Genomic DNA, 6086 nt, shown 5'->3' on the forward strand with positions numbered 1-6086 from the left:
CTCTACTTACACCTCTCTCCTTTGGTCTCTTCTAAGAGAAAAGGTGATACAGGCAATACCCGCCAGGGAACTCCACTTCCATAGGATTAGGGCTGTCACCTGGTTAAGGATGTTTTATCCACCCTCCTCCCCTTACATGAGATCAGGGCTGGTCATATCAGATCACATTATGGGGTGATGGCATTATTACATAACTGTCAAACCATGAAGAATTAGAGCCCAGCAAACTGGCATTCATTTTTTGTGGACACAATTCAATGTATGACAGGTACATTTGGATGATGTCATAGTAAGGAATAATGGCCTCATACCAAAGATCAATAATACTTTTTATTGCATCAAACCTTTAATCAACTGTAAGTACACTCATGCAAAGATAGATGACTGGTGAACAAAAGATATGAGGTCACAGGTATCTTAATTTCTATATTAAAATTCTGAGGTAGGTCCAATAGGCTAACAATGTCGCATAGAACTATTATTAGGTCCCACGCGTTGTTGCAACTTCATGAAAAATTGAGGTTGTTGTTCTTACCCGGTGTCATACAACCAGCTCCAAGCCAGACCGGCCCTGTTTACAACAGAGGACAACATTGCCCAGTCCTGCACCATTCCCAAAATCACAGTGATGATTGAAACCCTTGCTGCGGTCACTGTGTCAACCCAGCTCTTTGAAAGTATTCCTCCTTTGAGTTGACTCTCTTCATTTCCAAGCATAATGTTCTTCTGCGGAGATGAGTCCCTCCTCGTCCCTCCCATGTTCAAAGCATGTGAGACTCAGTCTCATCTACCCTGACTGCTAATGAACATTCTGGCTGTACTTCTCTCAAGATTCGATTTCTCCTTTCTTCTACAAGTTTTCTTTAGTCTAACTGATTCATTGTCCAGATTTGCATGAAAGTACCACGACTTGGACATGTACGCTTAATCTCAAAGTGACATCTTTGCTTCTTAACACTTTAAAGAAGCCTTTGAAGGAGATTTGCCCAATGCAATATGTTGTTTAATTTCTGCTGCTTCCATGAACGTTGATTGTGGATCCAAGCAAAATGAATTCATTGGCAGCTCAAGCCTTTCTCCATCTAGCATGGCATTGCTTCTTCATCCAGTTATGAAGATTTTAATTGATTCACACTGAGATGTAATCCATATTAAAGATTGTGGCCTTTGACTTTCATCAGTAAGTCGTCAAGTCTTCTTGACTTTCAGCCAGCCTCACTGTGTCACTTGCATCTAGTAGGTTGTTAGAGTCTTCCGCCAATCCTGATGGGTCATTCTCCTTCATCTAGTCCAGCTTCATAGGGTCTATGTGGCTCGGCACAGAGGTTGAATAAGTAGGGTGAAAGGACACAGCCCAGAAGCTCCCTGTTCATAATATGAAGTGCAGTTCAAAGACTGCCTCTTGGTCTACGTACACGTTTATCATGAGCGTAAGCAATTGCTCTAGCATTCCTGTTCTTCACAATGCTATCCTTAATGTACACATAGTTAAAAGCCAGCCTCACTTATACAGTGGGCACCGATCCTCCATTATTGCATCTCTTTAAAAAAATCAGGACTCTTAGTCAACAGCTCAGTCAGAAAGAAAATTAAAATGCAGCTGGAGCTCCCTCCTCTCTGCGACACGCTGCTTTTGCCCCAATTTATCATGTTCTGTACAGATCAGCATCGCCACCGCCCGTTACAAATTAATTAAAGATATTCCTTTCCATCTAAGGTATAATCCAGGCAATTTACTTCCAAACATAATCAAGAAAGTATGTAAAGGAAGATTAACCAGATGAGGAATTTTTTAATGTTTGAAGTTAATTGATTTTCATATCTTTCTTGTAGATTTCAAACTAGGACTCTAAAAGCCTGGGTTTGATGAAATATCTCAACTCGGCAGAGTTTTGAAATACTTCTTCAAAGGAGATCTTGCCTTCCACCAGAGAGAGCTCCCAGGCTGTGGGACTGTAGTGGGACTTGTATTTAGTGGCACAACCAGTCACTGCGTTTGGAGTTCCTGGAACCCTGGGCTCAGAAGGGTGCTCAAAGGATGCTGCGGGCATGCTTTTTCTTTAGCTAATGGTCCAAGCTACGGATTGTAGGGGTCCGGGTGGAAATGGGATCATTAGCAGTTCTTAGAATGGGAGTGGAGTCTGGAGGAAAACCTGCTAGCTATGTTGTTCATATTTGATTCTCTGGAAGAAATGGTTCATTTGCAATATTTACCTCCAGCCGTATGCTTCGCTGAGAGCCAATAAAAGGCACATTTAGGCAATAGGCACAGCTGCCTGTTTGCAAGTGGGTGTTCGGAAGCTTCCCCTGATTCCAAAGCTACTCCAGCACGTGCCCAGTGCCTTATAGTCCCGTCACTCCTGCGGTTCTCCCTCTGACATCGCCACTCGAGACCGTGGGCAGTCGTCACCCAGTCCCTTCATGACTAACGAGCCCTTTTGGCATGCACTTGCCCGCATCCTATGGAATATATATATATCAGATTTTGTCAAACGAAGAGGATGCATTAACAAAACCTTTACCTGGCTCCTCATTTTTAATGCATAAAGGACATTAAAAGAAAACATCACCATCAGTACTTAACTGATTTCCATGATTTCTTCAGAGTCCACTCTGGGTCAGAGTGGCCCTACAGCGACCCTACCAGCAAAGTAGACCTGCCCCTTCGGATGTCTGAAATTTCAGATCTTCATGGGAGTAGACAGCTTCATTGTTCTCTGTTCTCACTCGTTGCTTCCATAGGTAGTGTTTTCAAAGCTGTGAATAACAACTGTTCCTTATGGGAGAAGGCAGCCCCATTTTTTCTCCCACGAATAAAGAACAGAAAAAATATGAAATTCAACTCTGTTAGCACGGGATCGCCAACGTCACCATAGCTAGAAGCCAGTATGCGTGGCTCAGAACCAGACTTGGGAGTCCGAGTGCCTGGGTTCGACCTTGGCCCTGCCACTTGACCTCTAGCGAGTTATCCAAACTCTCTCTGGGTCTTAGTTTCCTTGTCTGTAGATTATGTAGTAATGATACCTTTCCCATATAGTCCTTGGAGGGATTAAATGAATTAATATATTTAAAGATTAAATTTTAAATTGTTGCTCCCCTCCCCCCTGTCGCTTACTGACTTGTTCCTTTTCCAAGCCTGTTGCGGCTCCTGCGGAGGCTTCCCGTGCTGTCACTACCCGTGGATCCAGTCGCCCCTGCCCTTTCCCGCCGCCGGGCCCCGGCCCCACCCAAGATGTCAGAGGATCTAGCAAAGCAGCTGGCAAGCTACAAAGCTCAACTCCAACAAGTTGAAGCTGCATTATCTGGGAATGGAGAAAACGAAGATTTGCTAACATTGAAAAAAGACTTACAAGAAGTTATAGAACTAACCAAAGACCTTCTTTCAGCTCAACCTTCTGAAACTCTTAGGAGCTCCGACAGTTGTGCATCGGTCCAGCCCACGCACTCATGGAAAGTCGGGGACAAGTGTATGGCAACCTGGAGTGAGGATGGACAGTGTTACGAAGCGGAGATGGAGGAGATCGATGAAGACAACGGCACGGCTGCAATCACCTTTGCTGGCTATGGCAATGCGGAAGTGACTCCGCTGTTGAACCTCAAGCCTGTCGAAGAAGGAAGGAAGGTCAAGGAGGACAGTGGGAACAAACCCATGTCAAAAAAAGAAATGCTTGCCCAGCAGCGTGAATATAAAGAGAGCTTTGAAGCGAGCACAAAGAATAAAAGAACTTGAGCAGGAAAGAAAAGACCAGAAGGTGAAATGGCAGCAGTTCAACAACAGAGCCTATTCTAAGAACAAAAAGGCCAGGGAAAGAGGAGTATTTTTGCTTCCCCTGAGAGTGTAACTGGCAAAGTGGGAGTTGGAACTTGTGGGATTGCAGATAAACCAATGACACAGTATCAGGATACTTCTAAATACAATGTCAGGCATTTGATGCCTCAATAATCGGAAAAACTGTTGGATTTCATCTCTGCAGGGCTTTACATTTACCTTTTTAATCCTTATATTTTTCTAAAGGTAAATTATTTGTTAGATGAACAAGGAAGAATACCAGTGTCTTCACTGACTTCGATAGAATGAAACGCGAAGAAATTGCCATTGATAACCGCTGTTGTACTACTACCACAGCTCTCTGGAAGTTTGTTGAATAAAGCGACTTTTGTAGATAGACACTGCTTGAATACAGCAAAAAAAAAAATTTTTAATTGTTGCTTCGAAGGTTCCGGGTCACACGGGCACTGCTTTGCTCCAAATACAATGTGTTTAAATACATTTGTGGTCAGGGAATGGCTCCAGACACATTCCATCAGTAATCGATGCTGTCTTCCTTTCATGAGGGTGTCCTGAAAAACTAAGTTCCAATCTAGACAGCGGCTTCCCAGGGGACCTGCTGGGCTGGCTTACTTCAAGCCAGAGAGGTCAGCTCAGAAGGTGATGGGAACTGGTTTCATTTTGGGTTATTTTTTATTTCAAAATGGCATAGCTTGATGTTCTGAAAAGACACCAGACAGTAGTGGGAACTTAGACAGAGGAAGTTTTAAGAGGATGGAAACGTGCATTCATAAGGGAAATGTCAAATGTTGGGTCGTAGCATTTTCCCCATCATAGCAATGCGCCTGCTCAGTCTCCTTTAAGAGTAGCAAGCATTGTCATGCTGGAAAGCCATATCCCAGTCACCAGACAGCCCTGATCTTGCCCCTTCCGACTTCTTTTTGTCCCTAACTCAAGGAACATTGCAGAGAAGCACAATTTGAGTCTTTCTAGGATACCAAAACTGCCATTTGGACATGGCAGTAATGTTCATGGAAGGGTTAGAGATATGACAAGACCACCTTCAGAAGGGTATAAACCTTCAGAAGGGATATGGGAAGAAATAATGGCTTTACGTGTTGATATTTCTGTTTAATACAGGGTTCTCAGGCTTATCGAGGACTTTCTGACTTTCCCTGACCATTGAGTCATCTCCAGCTCATGACAGTCCCCTGAGGTGTGCTCCTGAAGGCTCTCGGTGGCGGCTGCTTCAGAAGTAGGTGACCAGCCTCTCTTCCTAGTTGCTGTACTCGGGGGCCACTCAAACCTCCAGCTTCTCTGTTAGCAGCTTTTTGGCTTCTCACCGTCCTGGGACTCCAGCTGAGATTTGGTAAACACTGACTTGTGTTATTATTTTCAACAGTTTTAGTCTCTGAAATAATTCTAGGAGATATTCCTGATCACACGTGTCTTTGGATGTCCAGGCCTACGCGAAAGACTTTCCATTAATGTCTCTCTGTTTCTATTTTGCCGTTTGCATGTGGCCCACAATTCATCTCTCGCCACTGTAATTAATCAGAGCTATCGCATTCTCATTCTGCACCAGGCCAGCTGCAGATAAATAATAATTATCCATTACAGATGAAATACGTCAGCAATGCTAATGGTCAACACTTAATCCCTAGATCTTTTTAAGTGATTTTTATTTTATTCATAAAATGTAACTAAGAAGTAGATAGTGATTCCATCTCAAGATGTGAGCTTTTGACCGATAAAAACCAAGCACTTTTAGGAATGAGGAATAATGGAGGGGCGAGAGAAGTCAGTCGTTTCCATCAAATGTCAGAGGATAGAAAGAGTCAAAAAGCCTTTTGTGGCCCCAAGGGGTTCATCTGTCCTGGATTCCCTGTGTTTCCAGTTCCTATCTGTACCAGTGTGCAGGCCCTGTCCAACCGGATTTGTAAGATAGAATTGGGATCATGATGGTGGGGGAGGTGGGGGGGAAGCATTCAAGAACTATAGGAAAGTTGTATGTTTCATCGGTGCTACACTATACCCTGACTGGCTCGTCTCCTCCCTGCGATCCTTCTGCAAGGGGATGTCCAATTGCCAACAGATGGGTCCTGCGTCCCCACTCTGCATTCCCCCTCATTCACAATGCTATGATTTTTTTTGAGAGTGATGATACCTGGAAGGTGGAGGGAAGGTGAGGGAGAAAGGGGGAATGGATTAAAAGAATCTACATATAACCTCCTCCCTGGGGGACGGACATCGGAGAAATGGGTGAAGAGAGATGTTAGGCAGTGTAAGATATGACAAAATAATAATACTTTATAAA

General features: G+C 43.8%; 1 pseudogene; it reads left to right on the top strand.

The window, feature by feature from the left end:
* The first annotated feature begins 3220 nt into the window (after nucleotides 1-3220).
* LOC142446618 (survival of motor neuron-related-splicing factor 30 pseudogene) lies at nucleotides 3221-4029 on the top strand (annotated as a pseudogene).
* The last annotated feature ends 2057 nt before the right edge of the window (nucleotides 4030-6086 follow it).

Source organism: Tenrec ecaudatus, chromosome 4 (assembly GCF_050624435.1).
Source record: "Tenrec ecaudatus isolate mTenEca1 chromosome 4, mTenEca1.hap1, whole genome shotgun sequence".
Taxonomy (NCBI): Eukaryota; Metazoa; Chordata; class Mammalia; order Afrosoricida; family Tenrecidae; genus Tenrec; species Tenrec ecaudatus.